The sequence below is a fragment of the Haliotis asinina genome, chromosome 7 (genome assembly GCF_037392515.1).
Source record: "Haliotis asinina isolate JCU_RB_2024 chromosome 7, JCU_Hal_asi_v2, whole genome shotgun sequence".
Classification (NCBI taxonomy): domain Eukaryota; kingdom Metazoa; phylum Mollusca; class Gastropoda; order Lepetellida; family Haliotidae; genus Haliotis; species Haliotis asinina.
In genome coordinates, this window is record NC_090286.1 from 34,333,074 (window position 1) to 34,350,460 (window position 17,387).

A 17,387-nucleotide genomic window follows, 5' to 3' on the forward strand; every position below is an offset into this window, starting at 1 on the left:
CTTGGGTTGCCTGGACTCTTTCGTGTTACTTTCTGTGCGTTGATCAAAGGGATTGAGTTTAGTCACAATTAACAGGATGTTATCTAGACTTTCAGCCAGCTCGGTTTTCTTATTTGCCAATCCCGAAGATAACGCTTAGTGGTTCTTGGGCGACTGGAAGAAGTCTGAGATGATCTGGGAAGAAGACTTTACAGTGTGAAGTAATGCAAGGAGAAATGGTAAAGATATATATATTTCATGTTAAGTCTCCTAAATCTCGACAGGTCCCTACATTAGAGCCTTTACAGTACGGAGTAACGTAAGTAGATATAGTGAGTTGCTTAAAATCTGTTTTGGAAATTATTTCAACAATATAGCATTAATAATAAGTGAGGGATTATGAAATGTTGTCATCGGTTCCCGAAGAAGTTTTTTTTCCTGAGGCTGAGGTCCATCCGTGAGTGCTGACCTTCGCCCATTGAGCTAGCGGCTAAAACGCTTTCTCGTTATCCTGAAGATCCGGTTTTGATCCCTACATGGGTAGAATATATGGAGTCCATTTCTGGTTTTCCCCACCTTGATATTGCTGAAATACTGCTAAGCGGCGTTAAACTTGACTCATTCACACATTCATCTCGTGGGAGACATGAACGCCGAAGTCAAGGACGACCGCTGTGTTCGCCGAACTGGAGTTGTCGCTGCAATTAGAGTGGACTATTACGGATCTGTCCGAGACCGACCCATTTGTACGGATTGTAAACAAGTCCGGAATAGAGAATTTGAGCCTGTTACCGTGGACACTACCGTTTTTTTCTATGGGTTACAGTTTCGATCGCGTGGTGAACCAAGGGAAGACGACTTTGTTGGTAAAGAGATCTAATTTACAAGTAAACATCAGAAAACGACATTTTTTACCTTATCAGTTCTTGTTTGGTATTGTCTCAAGTGCAGGGATTAAGATATCCGTGCGTAATTGTCTCGTACAGAGAGCAATCAGCTATACACGATATCCCCTCCCGTTCCCTCCCCAGCCCCCCAACACACACACACACCACAACCACCAACGCCCCCATATTATATTTGTGATCATAATTAATCATAACCAATTATGTCCGATACTCGTTGCATTGTCGGATAGTTTTCATGTATGGATTTCACTGCAGCTAATGGAAACATTCTATTTTTAACATTTTCAGGAAAGTTTCGTCTCGTTGACAGTGATTGGTACGATGTAAAACACACAACATTAGGGTCAATACAATGTTTATGATACCATACTTCCGTTTTACATCCAAAACAGTAACTTCCGGTTGTCTTGTGGTCTCAGTTGATTAAAACCCCAAAATCAATGTTATTGTAGTCGGGTAAGTCCGAATTACGACGCATTGTTCTCATAGGAAATAGATTATTGGGACTGTTATTTTAATCCATAATTCATAATTGAAAGAGTCTGGATTAGATAGCAACCTTTAATGATGAATTAAGAACAATTTTGCCAAAACTCCGGATTGTGGAGGAAAACGGATTGCACAGAGGTCGGATTTGACAGATTCCATTGTATCTCCATCAAATTGTCACTGGGTGATTCATTCTTGCTAATTCGTATAAACGACTGTTTTCACCATTTTTTTCAGGCATGACCCGTTATTTATCATGTTAACTTCCCTTGGTTTCACTCCCATCTCGTCTTCCATGGTTGTGTTCACCCTTACAATCGATCAGCACCATGTTTGTGCTGAATGCAGTGTCAGAGTTGCTTTTCGTATCCACAAATGGCGATCACATGTATAGGCTTTGTGTTTCTGTAAAAGGACGAACCTAAACTGTGTAATATATGGCATGACTTGCTTTAGAAGAAACAGTTCTTACACATGCATACCAAGCAGTCGCTCTTTGAGTGCAGCAGCGATGATAAAACCTCACCTCAACCTGACACGGGAAACGTTTCATTACCTACTGGCGTCACAAAAACACACACGTAGCAATAGGACTGAAACATGCCGATGTGACGTTAAATTTTAACTCAATCTCTCACACGAAAACAACATAAACCCAGCCTCGGCGGGTATGTTAAATGGCAGACAAGAGAAAAAGGTGCAGACAACGGTCCATAATTCCTTTGTTTTTGTGACCGGCAGTGGCGTAGCTACCATTGTATAAAAAAAGTACGGGTTTCCACATGATTGTGGCTAAAAAAGACTGGACAAGTCCTCAGTATTATCGAAATTGGAAACTTTGTAACCTATCGGATTTACATGAAAATAATGGCTTGCTGTGCGCCCGATCCTCGGGCCAGTTAGCACGTCTGAATATGATGGTTCCCCTCATTTGTGTAGCTTGAACGTGTTTTGTTCCTATTTACATGCACATGCCTTCACTGGAACGCATGGTTCTGTCATCTGGAACTGAAATGTAACGTTACTGATATGCTAAAAAAGTGTTAGTAAAATGGTAATATTGAGGGCATTTATGGAGGGAATATGCATCGTTATGTTACACATCTGTGAGTGCAAGCAATGGAAATCAAATACATCATCGATGTCAGACATCGATACCTCTTTGTGACAGCAAATTTCCTTTTCCAAGTACATCAGGAACGTGGAACTGTAATTATTTTCTTAACGATCTATGGTATCAAAACAACATTCCGCAACCTATAAGTAATAAAATGATGCACTACGCCTCCCAGCGAAACGACAAGAACTTGCAAACGCACTCCGGAACGAGTGGAATAGGATTCTGAATGACGTCATTCGTCGGCTGGGGACATCGATGAGACGGCGAATGTAGGGATGTATTGCTGCTAGAGGTGGCCACACTCGTTCCTGAGGATGTGTATGCGTGACTTGAAATGGCTTAGACACTCCATGACTGACAGTCATTAAATCTGTGAACTGTGCTGTTCCTTGCCCTCTGTCCTTTACATGATAAGTGCTCTTCATCTGTGATGGGTTTCTCATAAGACACTGTTGGTGCATTGTTCCAAATGCTGGCTTCATTAAATGTACTATAACTTAAAACATTGTATGCTTTGCTTTGATTTTATCGATCATTAAGAAGGGTTTTAACTTTACTTTGCCCATTAGTTTACATAAAGTTGGATTGATAGTTTTGGCAGTTTTTTCTGACGAGCAGTGGTAACCGCAGGCTGAGACAAGGTGAAGAGCCACAAGGTCATAAAGCCATTATACAGGAAGGATTAATTGTTAAATCAAGCTGATCGGATCCTACTTTATAACCGATTTATAGATTCTATCGATTGGTGTTTCCATATCCCTACGTAATCACTGGTGGAATCCGACTAGACCAGCATGAGTAACAATCCATGCTATAATATCTTGCATTTTGTTCGCCACTGTTTATGAATTTCTAACCGACTGTTAGTTACTCGGTTTGCAGCCAGATCCCGGCCTTGCTATCTGCTTTCTTTGGCTTAGAAGTATCATGGATCTTTTACTGTAATTTCCTGTCTAACTGGTCAGGTGAATGGTCCTGATAGCAGAGGCATCTGAAGGGTCACAAAAGACGAAACTCTACATTCATCATTAAGGGTTAAAAGGGGCCATGGGGTAGCCTAGTGCACGTGCACATGTGTATGTGTCAAACTGCTTACATGTTGTTAAAATCTGCGTACAACAGTAGTTGTTTTAAAGCGCCCGTAAACAGGGAATGTGTAAATAGGTTTGGTTGAACGCCGCTTTGAATTCGAACTTTGTGAAAGTTGACGTGGGAGGAAATCCCGACATGAATTGGGTATTTTTTCATGAAACCCACAAGCATGAATTTAGCTTGCAAAAGAAATTAAGATATCATTACCGAGATACAAAAACATGCGTCAGAAATGATAATGGGAAACACAAAAAATCGGATATTTAAGCGCTGTTCAGAGTCTCGAAAATTCTGCTTAACACTGAAGAACCTTTTTCCTGTTATTTCACATACCATAGCATAGCCCTGAAACATCACGGCTGACAAGTACCACCTTTTTATACAACAAACTTCACGACAATGTAGAAATCCCTTACTCTGCTGCAGTTAATGAAGTTGTTCGGTTAAAGTTAAAGATATGTTCCGGGGCTTATATGTTATTAAGATACGGACTTTGTCATGAATATTAATGTTGGTTATTAGTATTACACAAACAAGGAAATGGGGAAGTGATCGATTGACGGACAAAATATATAAGGTAAGGTGGGGGGGGGGGGGGGGGGGGGGGAACAATGGTTAATTTCTACAGTCAACTCTTTAAACATTAACTGTGAAACAGACAGTGATGGATACTGAGAACCGAGCAGGAGTCGATGTGACATAAAACAACATCTTTCTTATAATTACTCATTACATTTACATACAACACATTTAACGATACGATCAAATTTCGTAACTAGTCTGATCGTGAAAAGCACATGTTTTACTTTCTTTATTTCAGTCTGATTGACTGAGGTGTGTGTGTCATACCAGTTCATATTTTACCATCATGAAAATATATGTTTAGCAGATAAATATGAGAATTTGAATTCATGCCTTCTGTCAGAAATGAAACGAACGAATCTACGTTATTGACTTCTCCTAGAAGTAGACTGAAATTCAAACAGACATTTGTGATTGGGTAGACTATATTGTTCAAGTGTTCAACTTTGCAAGTCTTGACCCTGGTTGCAAATGCCATATTCAAATTGTGGTTATGCAATGCAAGCGTCAAGTTTTGGATAATTGCAATTAGCAATTGCGTTTTCTCGTGGAAATACGACACCAATTAAGCAGAAGCAAATTTCATGTTACAGATGTGAAATCAGTCGGATGAAGAAAATGAAGTAGTGGCATGTTAGATGATGATCAGCAAGTTGTAGTAACTTGAGCTATAAAGTCACAAGTAGTATCAATTATATATATTTCACAACCCATTTTAGACTTAGAGGTCGATCTGTACTACCAGCAATTAGACGCAGTGCTGTAGAATGAAACTTTACTGAATGCAGTACACATATCAACCGGGATTTATTCAGTGTGTGTCGTGTGTGTTAGCTACTTTAACTCTATCTGTGAAATGCAAGAAATCTTCATAACTAACATGCATCTATGTGAAATTGGCATCTCCATGGCACCTTTTATGAACTCTTCCTTGCTGATCTCCGCATTGGAGCCAACAGTTGGAACAAAATTGAATAGAGGTAATTTTTACCAATACCCAATCATAACTAGCTGGCTGTTGCAAGTATCATTACTCATAATGCTGGTCACACTTGCTGCGTCTGAGTTTTGTGCCCTTTGTAAGCCCTGAGGACAAATTAAATTTCATGAAAAAGAGAGCAATAATCTTAACTTGATTTGATGAATTGCAAATCAGTTACAGTTAATATTTTTCGATCCACATCACTGTGCTGACATGCTGTACGCTACGAAATCAGGTTCTAGCACTATGCTGCACCCTCGTATATCAATGTCATCGTTTGATCAGGTCTTGAATGAAAGAACTTCGTTGTAACTGTGGGTGAAAAATGTATTTCTTTTTATATTTAGCAACAGCGCCACCATATGTGTTGATTGATTTTAACTGCATTCTTAAAGTGGTAATTTTACAAAATGCTTCACGTGCTTCCATGAAAGATATCCAGCCACTTAACAAGAACAATTTCCACCTGAAGTATCGCATTAACTCATCAGTACTTTACCTAACAAAGCCCGCCCATGGTCGATTCATTGTGTCGGGAGATATTATGCAACGTCTTAAACTGTTCATGATCACGTAACTTTGCCAAATGAAAACTACTTGAAGCGTGTAATGTCCACGCCAACAACAAATGTGTTCTATGTTGAATGATTTAACATGACGCTGGTATTCCGTGCCTTGTGTTATTTCATCCGTCAGTGTAACCCGTTCATTAAATCTTTGAACAGGAAGCTTATCAAAGTTGATGTCGGAGTCAAAATGAGATATTACAGTGACATGAAGAAACTGAAGGCAAGTTCTTGTCCTTTTGATTTGTACATTGACAACTACGTTGCGTGGTCAGAAACGCCATTGGTTTAGCTATCTGTTCATGTATGGGATTTTCATGCGGGTATAATCAGTACATTCCTAATACATGCGTATGCAGTGGGGTAGTCTACTGATTAAAGTGTTCGCTCATCGCGCAGCAAACTCGGGTTCGATTCCCCACATAGGTACAGTGTGTGAAGTTTCTGATGTTTCCTGTCATTGCTGGCCTGTTGCTAGAATAACGCTAAAACAATACGCGCACACACTCTTTTTCATTGTACTGAACGATCGTCTTTTGTGATTTGTTGAGTAACGTATTTCATTTGGATAATATAATGTGAATGAGTAATTTAGGCTGCGTTTTACATATTTCGGACACGGTGTGTTCGTTGCGTGCGTGAGGAATGTCATGTAGGGTTTAGTCGTTTAAACTAGTGTTGCATTTTGTTCATATACATCTCTTACCATGATAAAAATGTAACTTGATGAATAGAAGTCTAATCTTCCTGTGATAGTTTTCAGTAAATTGAAAGACTTTTGGTCTGATGGGATAAGAATGGTTGATCGATTTCATCGAAATGGGTCTCAAAAATCAAAATTCAGATACACGATATATAACGAGGAGATTAATGATGAAATATTTTGTGCTTACAAAAAAGTAAATTCATTCCTTCTTCAACAAACTGAATTTTCGTTACACGCGAGTTTTGTCAATGTTTTCCTCTTGGACTTGTCATCTGCCTTCATTGAGTCACGTAAGCCTGTTGCGTAGGCGGGTAGACAAGCCTTAAAGGTAGTGTGTGCTTATGGAAAATGTTTTAGTTTCGCCATATATTCTCTTACTTTTGATCACATAAAACGAAATGAGTCTGTTGCCCTGTCGTTGATTGATTTTAAGGTGGTTGTAGGAAGTATAAGATCCCAGGCTTAGTATTTCAGCATGTTTCAGTACGAAGTGTGTAATGGAATGAAAAGATAGTCTCGCTGCTCAAGGACAGGACCGGCGAACAAACACCGAAGAATCTCTTGACCATGAAATGGGCAACGAGTGAATACACCTCATGTCTATTTGTCACCCACTTAAAGACATACATTGTCGACATAAGAACAGTGGTATATCTCTACCTCACACCTCTTTCAGATATCGGACAATTTGGACGTTTTGTTCTACGAAAATGGAAGATGAGAATCCGTATCTCCATGAGGCACTGCTGCTAAATTCACACCTCTTACTATGTGTTGCCGTCACGTGATACAAATAATTGGTATCCATACGGCTGAATCAGCGACGCTATGCTTTTAGGACGGTGCATTTAATCTCAATATATATGGATTTTGAGAAAAACGCAACCATTGATTTGGTATTTAATCTGATAATCTACCCTTAAATCCCAAGTGCTTTACACTGTATTGGAATGTTTTAGCTTCGCTCGCCAGTTTTATATTTCTAGCTGTGATTCTCTGGTATTTTTACTGTCCATCATTGACGGGTTTTAATCTTCCAAATGTTTTCACATTTATTGTATATATTGTTCTCGTCACGATATGGCTGAGATAATGCCGTTATGACGTTAAATATTAACTTAAGACATCTCAACACACTAAAGATATCTCCTGAGCTATATGTAGTGTTATATAAAGCAGTTCAAGAGTTTGACATGACTAATATGATTGGGCATTGGAGTCTGTTTTCTGATTTTGTTTTTTTATGCGAATCACTGTTTTTGAAGCACATATTCATATAAAGTTATCGAAGCTCTTGCGAAAGAGGCCTATCAAGAGTTCAAACGATCGTCGGTAATGGAAACCTGATAGGTTCTATTTACTACGCAAAGTTACAGCTCTTTCAATGTGATATTATCATGAGAATTTGTGTTCCATTACTGTTCTCCCTCTTTATAAATGATCAAGAATCATGGTTAAAACATTTGATAGTAATGGTGCCAATATGTCCATCAATAATTATGAAAAGTGATTTCCATACAATTGATGGTACTTCTATATGCAGACGGCACAGTACTATTCGCTACCTCATCGTCAACCCTGCAAAGGCCCCTGGACCTTTTCATCTATACTGAGTCAAAAAAAGAAACTTAACGTTCTTTCTTCAGGACACTGTAAAAGAGGAAGAGATGATAAGATGGTTCAATTCTTATTACTTCATTGCTGACTTCTGCGTGATATACTCGATCCACTGACAGTGCCACAATCAGGACACACCGTCGTTCCAAAACATGGGTATACAGAATGTCAAGTCACATGAATAAAATTTGAAAATAATTGTCAGTTCAGTATTGTGTATGACCGCCCCGCGCATTCACCGCTGCCAAACATCGTCTCCTCATCGACTGCCTGATGCCTGTGAACACGTGGTTGGGGATTCTGCGCCATTGCTCTTGCAAGGCAGCGCCATGTTTCTGCAAATTCTGAGGTTGGTTCCTAAGACCACGAAGCCTTCTCCCAAGTGCATCCCACACGTGCTCTATTGGATTAAGGTTAGGGGACTTCGATGGCCAGTCCATGACGTGATTCCAGCCTTTTGAAGTAAATTTCGTTTCAACATTGCGGTATGCGGCCTAGCATTATCATGCTGGAACTGTAGAGCTAGGCCATGAGCCGTCATGAAAGGAACGAGTTCAGGGGTGAGCACCTGTTCGCGGTAAGCAGCAGCTGTGAGGTTTCCACGGATGACCAGATGTCGACTTCCTGTACACAACACTGGGCTTGCCGTTCACGACGTCGTATCCAGATTCTATGCCTGCCGTCCGTGAATCGGTGAGTAAACCAGAATTCATCGCCAAAGACGACTCGATTCCAGTCTCTCTGGGTCCATCGGGAGATGACGATGGGCCCACAGCAGACGTTGACGTTGATGAAACAGCGTCAATATTGGCCCACGATATGGACGTCGAGAATATAGATTGGCAGCCCGCAACCGATTTCGAATGTTCCGTAAGGACAGTCGACCTCTAAACATCTCAGCTCTGGTTCGTGTAGCCGGCAAATCTGTCAGGTAGGTTGACGGGCTTCTGCTCGTGACGTCACATGCGGACGACCCGAACTTGGGCGATCAGAAGTGGTGCCAGTTTGTTGTAGACGACCTCGCAAGTCATACACAGTATGACGGCTGCATCCCATTGCTCTTGCGACGTCAATAACTGATCTTCCCACTTGCAACATGCCAACGGCACGTTCATGTTGCACATTTGACAATCGTGGCATTTAAAGTACCGTTAGAACTGTGGTTTAAAAGTGTTTTTTTTTTCAATTCTTAAGGCCAGTGACAACACGTGTAAATGAAGAATATGTCGATGCGAAGATCACGTGATCGACTGCACGTGCAAAACCTGATTTGACACTAACGTCATTTACACGAAGAATGGATTGGTTTTGCTAACTTTTTTCTAGAGTCGAAAGATAGGGGTCCCATTTCGGATACATAGATGTATCATCAGAGAAAAAATATTCATTAGTTTTAAAAATTACATTTTATGAAGTTTCCTTTTGACTCAGTATATTATATATGTGTTAGAACAAGTTTTAGGCACGTTGTGGCTGAAATATTGAAGACCTGACTCTCAATCTTAACTCACTTAATCACTCACATGACATAAACCAGTCATGGCCGAGATTAAGATTGGCGTCTGAAAATAGTTTGAATCCGTCGCATCAGTTCTAAAGTCAAAATGCATTTTGCGCTGAGTGCAGCTTAGTCACAACGAAGTGTATGCTTCATCGATGTTAACAGGCAAAATACAAATGAAGGTATAAATAAATAGTGAATACTATAATAGGTCAAAGTAACTAACAAAGTAATGTAAAGAAGAAGTGCACAATGCACAGCATCGTAATAATGATACCATGTCATGTCTTATTCTTTGAAAAGTATACTGGATTAAACACAGAAAACAATGTTAACATCAGATTCACACTCCAGTTTATCGGATAATTTCATCATTTTTTTTCTTATTCCTAATCATATTGTTTCAATTAGATATACAGTGGAAACTGTCAAAACCGGCATCTGTCTAATCCAGCAAGTTGTCAACACCGGCATAAAATCAAAGTCCCTTCCCGGCTTGTACATTCATCATCAGCTCAGCAATCCGGCACATTCTCTAAAACGGATTATATCCTCAGTCCCAATGTGTGCCGAATCAGACTGCTTCCACTGTAGACATATTAATCTAAGTGACGCTGACATTGTAAACGTCAAATTCAATCACAAATTTTCATAGAAAAACACATTTACAGACAATCGCTGCTTTTTGACTGAAATTTACGTACAACTTAAGTAAACTCACCTATTGCAGTATAGTTATCCACCGCAAAGCATTTTGTGGTGAATATTATTTTGGACTCCGTCCGTGGGTGCAAATTAGTTTTTTTTCCCAAGCAGAAAACTGTTCAATGTTTCTTCATCAAAATTTGCCACATAGACGGTGAAGTGGTGCCTTTGGTAATTTTGGATTTTGAACAAAACATTTTGTTAATTTTTGCATTTCCATGGCAACATGTTTTAGTTTGATTTCTACTTTCTGGAGCAGAACTTTCAAACATTTCAAAACTCTCCTTCTACTTTTCGGTATTAATGAACCTAATGACATAAACCAATAGTACCACTCTTGGAATATTGCTGATTGTATGAATAATTCTAAATAATCACAAGTTTAGGATTTCGAGTTAGACTTAGTCTGTAGAATGATACGGCCGGAATACAGGTGGCATGTTTCTGATAACAGTAATAACTCGTAATCATATACACAGTTTGGGATTTCGGGTTAGAATTGCTCACAATCACGATAATACAGCTGGATATTGCTGACAGTGGTAATAATCAAGAACACAAAGTCACCAATATCCTCCATAGCGGCACAATACTCTTCATGAATATGTCTACTAATTATGATTATTACAGCACGTCAGTGTTTTGGTGTGCATATGGCAGAGTTGAAGGAAAGTATTGTTAAAGTTTATAGAACGCTACCACCAGATTTAGGCGAGGTCGAAGTTGTTGATATGCAAACGCATACAATATTTTATTCAGATAGCTAAACCTACCAGAAGGCACAACTATACCACCTGACCTATCTGCCACGTTTGGTGAAAAAATAGTGAACAGTTTTAAAGTCCTGCTCCGTAAGAGAGTACAACCACCAATTTCAGCGAAAGTCAAACCTGTTGACATGGAAACCAAAAAGAATAAAATGCATTCATCTAGGGATCATGGTGAACATGGAGAACATACGCACCACGGTTGATAAAGCTAAAGTTTGGAAGATCTGATCTGAACGAGACAACAAAACCACATGCTAATTCATGTTTCCATGGAAACCGTAAGGCACGTCTAAGAGTCATGCTTGACATATGAACCAAGCTTAACCAAGGTAGCATGTATAGTTTTAGGAGATCTGTCCGAACAAGATGACACCCACATAGTCACAGAGTAGGTCCATGGAAACCGCAAAAGTTAAATTCATACTTGTGTCTAATCCCCCGAATGCACATTTATGAATCATGGTTAACATATGTACCAAGTGTGATAACGCTAACATATAGTTTGGAAGATCTGCTCCAGACAAGATGACATCCTCATCTTCATAGTCACAGCATAATCATGTTTCCATGCAAACCGGGAAAAATATCAGACCAATCCTCAAAAGGCACATCTAGGGATCATGCATCACATGAGTACCAAGTTTGCTTAGGTTATCACGAATAGTTTAGGAGATATGCTTCAGTCACTTCGTTGGTGCGGGGGATACAAAGAATAGGTCCACATAACCACTTTCGGAGGAAGATGCTTTGGGTATAAAGGAGCTACTAACTGGACTAAATTGAAAATGTCACTTCTCATACTGCCAAAGAAATTCATAAGAACTTGTTAACTTACGCATTTCATCTTCTTAGCTTAAACCGCTATTTCGGAATGATTTGGTTAAATTAAAGCACTGACTTCACATACATGGTTAATTGTGTTTTTTGTCTTGGAACAAGTCAAGGCATTCACTAAATAAGAGATTACCCATAGCCACCAAGGGAGTCACAAGAGAAGGGACAAAAAGAACTTAAACATGTAAAGTTTCTTCGAAAAGGTTTTGTACTTTACAGTATAGGAACAGGAAAGTTTTGATATAGCGCGTTTACCGTTTGCAAACCCCTACGTTAACAGATAAAGTAAAACGACATATCCCATCAAAGGCAGAGTGATCGTCCGACTATATCAAATCCAAATCAAGTATGGATTTGGGAGTGAGAAATTTAATTGAACCATGATTGTATATGCTGACAAGAAAACAGCCATTGTCATCGTGCAGCTAAACATCTCTTCCCGTGATTCATTTCGGCGAAAGGCCGGCACCAAAACGCCACTTTGCTTGAATGCTAAGAATGCCACAATCCAAACACGTACCTCCTTTGTCATTTCGTGGCTAATTATGTATTAGAATAAATGTATCGTCTGATACACCAGGCAGCTGATGAAAGCGCTGTATTTCGTTTCGCAGCACACTCAAAAGTCATTCAAAACTATTCCCTTCCCATTACGCTCCGCCACGTAGTAAACCAAGTGAAAGCAGGCTGATTTTCTACGCTTTCCTCTCGTCCAATCTCAATTTGTCACTTTATATGGTCTGAGTGTTTTTGTCAGAATTGTTATATGCATCCTCGACCAAACTAAAGTTCTTGCTCGGGGCAGTAAGAAGACGGAAAAACTGCTGTGTTTGTATAATGGACCATTGTATGTTCTTCAGTGTCATGTGCAGTTGATCTCTTTTATTATCCCTCAGTTCATATATTAATATATAAACGAACTTCCATTTATAAACAAAATAAAAATTGTTTACCAAAATGGTTGGGATTTCCGATTTAGTTCGGTTCATCTGTCCACCAACTGATCCTGTTGGATCGGGTGTCTTATTACAGATTTACATAAGATACTTGTATCTGGAAATAGTATGGCTTCAGTATGATGAATTGGATGATATTTGTAGGTTTAAGCGAAAAAGATCTTTTTGAATATGTATGCTTGTCAATGTTCACGTCTCATTGCAACGTCTTTGAAGTTCATGTTGTGGGCCGTAAAGGTCAGCAAAAGTTTATGGCTGCAGTGATATTCCTTCTGTCACCAACACGATGTACATAACTGAAGTTCAATTTCCCCAATATTGCCATGTCACAGCAACATTCTAAATGTTTGTCATATTTGTATGACCTTTGTAAAGGTTTCCATGTTATATCATGGTAAGAAATTAGAATACGGAGGTAAAAGGAACATGTTGTAGGAACTTCTTTCACAGCACGCACGCATAATTTCACTTATGATCACAACGGGCTCAAATGTTCAATCGGGCTCTCTTTGTGAACATGCTTACGAGGATTGATGTGTAGATGATCAAATCTCCTTGCCCAACACTGGAATTCTATGTGATGGACATGTCCTTGTCACAAAGCTAGTTTCCAGCATCTGGACCTTACAGTAGTGAAGAAGACACAGTTGATCTAATGCTTAATGTCCTTGATTTGTTTTGTGTCCACGGGCTAACTTCAACTACCATATTGTCATAAAAGGCCACACAATCCGCAGATTTCGGAGAAGTTGAAATATAAAACGTTTCACATTGCGTTTCAGAGCCGATCGTCTAACGTATGCACAATTATATTTCATTTTAGACGTAGCCTTTCATTCTCCTTTTTAGTAATTGCAGGGTTTTTTTCAATTTTAAAAACAGATATTACGATTGCAAGAAATGTATGCTCTTTAGTGTGTATTGTTAATACAAAAACAAAATTGCAAATCACACTGTAATACGAATAGTTTGAAAAGAGATGCAGAGTTTCACATCAATAAGTGAGTAAGTGAGTTTAGTTTTATGCCGCACCGAGCAATATCCCAGTCATATGGCGGCGGTCTGTAATTAATCGAGTCTTGATGAGACAATCCAGTGATAAACAGCATGAGCATCGATCTGCGCAACTGAGAATCGATGACGTGTTAACCAAGTCAGCGAACCTGACCACCGGGATGCGTTAGTCGCCTCTTAACACAAAGATAGTCGCCTTTTATGGAAAGCATAGGTTCCAGAAGACCTATTCTTATCATGATCTTCACGAGCCTCTTATCAATGATACTAAATATGTTGCTTGACCTTGTATGAATTGGTAAAGTTAATTAATGTATATAGATTGGACCTGAGAGCTTCATGGGAACGCGTTTTACTTCACTGCCATTACAACACAGATGGTAGCCAATCTTCAGAACAAAAATGTCTGTAACGGTCAGGGTAGGTATTATTACTTTACCTTTGTTTGCTTCACACAAAGGAGAGTGACCAAGTGTAAATGCACTTGCACGCTTCCTCAAATTGCAGTGAAGCATGAACTTTCAACTTCTGTTTTACACGAAAAAGAAAAGATATTTCCCTACAAACATTTTTAGCAAACTGTGTCTTCTGTACTCACTTATTTGGTTTCATTTTTTACGAACGCTTTGTCATACCAATAAACACTTTGTATCGGTGATCAAAACTGTGTTTAAGCTGAATCTTGAAGAAACATATGAAATTTAATTAAAAGTTTGAAAGCTTTCTTTGTGAAAGAACAAAGCACGCTTGTTAAACATTTTTTTCGAATTGGAAAGAACAAGCAGTGTGTGGTCATCATTCAGTACAAACCTTGTAAACGATATGTGATGCAGAGAGAAGAATTAGAAATGATTGTGACATAATCAGTTTGTTGTGTAACGTTACAATCAAATACAGGCAGTTGACAGTGAAATATGTGTTAATATCATGCATTGGCTTCAAAATACACTCATTCACTCATCTTATTTGAATTAATGACTTTACAAGCACGGACTACTTGGAACCTATTCTGCCGACAGTGAAACCGAATCCCATTGTGTACTGAAACCAAAGTGGAAACGCAAAGCATGACTCCACAGTACATGATATTCTAATATGAAAACGCACTTTAAATTAAGCAGCTACTAAAATCCAACCAACCACCGGCGGATTTATAGGGTTCGTCACCATGTGAGCTTGTTAATGCGGTAGAAAGTCTCTCTCAAGGACATCCTGATGAAACACAGAAACATACCTCGACAACATAGGCATTAAACTTGACATGATAAGTGTGCTGAGACCTTAATCTTTGGCAACCTGCAACCATAGCAGCTATGTCTCTTGTAGTGTTAGGGAAACCATCGGTGTCTTAAACAGCCCAGCGTTTCATTCTCTCATTTGTAGCTGTTGTGTCACTGTCAGCAAGACTGCGATAGATTCCTAACTTCATTCGTAAGGAAAACGATTCTGAAGACGCAAATCTCTATCAGTCAAGCTGTGTCATCGATATGCATTTGAATAGTCACCATTCACTGAACATACCAACCGGAGCACGTTCACGTGAACCCAAATGTATCATCGATGAGCGTATGGTCGCATGTATTAGACATCCGAACAAGACCGTTTTGACATGGATGAAGAATTGGTTTCTGAAGGGAAAACTAGCGTTGGTGAATCGGCATTTAGTATGTCACTTTGTGTTTTGTGATGCATTCAGTCAGAAGTCGGATGTTTTCGCTTTTCATGTATAATTGTGTTCAACATGGTGTCATTCAGAAAGCCAACAAAACCATTTTCATAACCACCTTTGCTAAAGAAAGGAACCAATATAGTGATTCTGAGTATATTATAAGCATTATCAAATATTATTTACATGATATTACGAAAATTATACGGAGGATATTATATGAGTACCCATGTCATACTATGTTTACAACACGGGTGCCTAAATGTTGGTATTTCCCGAGCGAGAGCGAGGGATATACCAGTATTTGGACAGAAGTGTCGTAAACATAATATGATAGGGCACAATTATAATATTCTGTCTATGAGCGAAATCGTCAAACTGAGGAAAACGAACCCAATTCTAATTTCAAACATAGCCTCTCCACACGTAGAACCAACCAGAAGAAACGTGACGTCATAGCATTGTTCATTACATCACGCCACCATGTCAAAGTGACATTTTGCCGTCGGGTATCATTTGGTCAAATATGTACCTCGATGTGTTCGACCTCGTAGGTAATAAATTATCATTGCTACTCCACATCCTTCTCAGTCAACCATTCGCCTGACAAACAACGGGGAAATAGGAAATATCAGTAGCTATGGATGCTCTCATATGGACCTCTAAATATTGGAGCATATCAACAATTCATGAATGCAGAACTCATTTGTTTCACATGGGAAACAACAAAAGTCTAAGTATCTTCTTATAAACAGAGAGGTGAAATTTTGTACCAATATACCACCATGTACCATTCTGATGATTTCTATTCAAACATGCCTATAGGAGGGTCAAATAAGGGAGATTTTTCAATTATTTGTCGGTCATCTGATGAGCTCCCAAATGAATCACGTGTGAACCAAACAGCGCCTCAGGGTGTACAACCTACCATAGTCTTTAATGGTGTTAGGCTGCTTATAGTTATTAATGTTATCCTCATGAGCATCTACTTGATAGGGTTTTTTTAAGGATAGGGGCTTCAGTGGCATCTAATATTACTCTTGTAGTACCAATATTTTTACCAGTTGGTGGTGATCAACAGTCTTTCTTGATATATGTCCATTTGAGTTTAACTGAAAATACAAGAACTGTATCCATGTGATAGTAATTTGTGATACGGTGGACTCTGATACACTGAAGACCAAACTTAATCTACATCATTTTTTGCCTGACGCAACTTCATCAAAGTTCGCCTTCAGGTGACAGAGATACATATTGATATGTGAGTTCATAAGCAGCTAGCCCAAGTGAGTAGAAAAAGTACACGAAATGATCATAGCTCTGAAAACCAGTATCCTAACGGACAGCCTTAGAGCTTTTTTTATATACATCATGCCGTTGTTATATTTACCCAAAAGGGTTATACTGAACTGAATGACCACAAAGGTCACTGTCACACAGTGGATCATAAGTAGCAGACACATTAGAATCTGAAGTGTCCTTAAACACTTCCATCTGAACATCTATGGCGACAGTGACTTCAGTCTCCCTCTGTGGTGTTTCCTCTTGGGTCGAGATGATGTCCGCTTGGTATGAGTGAAGGATGAAGGGACAGTGCCCAGCTTCAACGGTCTTCTTTCTCCTAAAAGATAACAAAAGTGTTTAAGGATTAATTTGTTGTTGTTTGCATTGATTGTTTAATGCCGATTGTCAGTTATTTCATTGAAAATAATTGGCAACTGACATTGAACATATAACAATATGAAATAGCATCATTTTGTAGGACGAAAAATGAATAAAAGTTTCAGCTATTTCATTGAAAATAATTTGCAACTAACACTGAACATACAACTACATCATAACTAATGTTTTTGGTTTGTTCAGTTCATGTTATTATGAATACTTTTGGTTTATTCAGTTC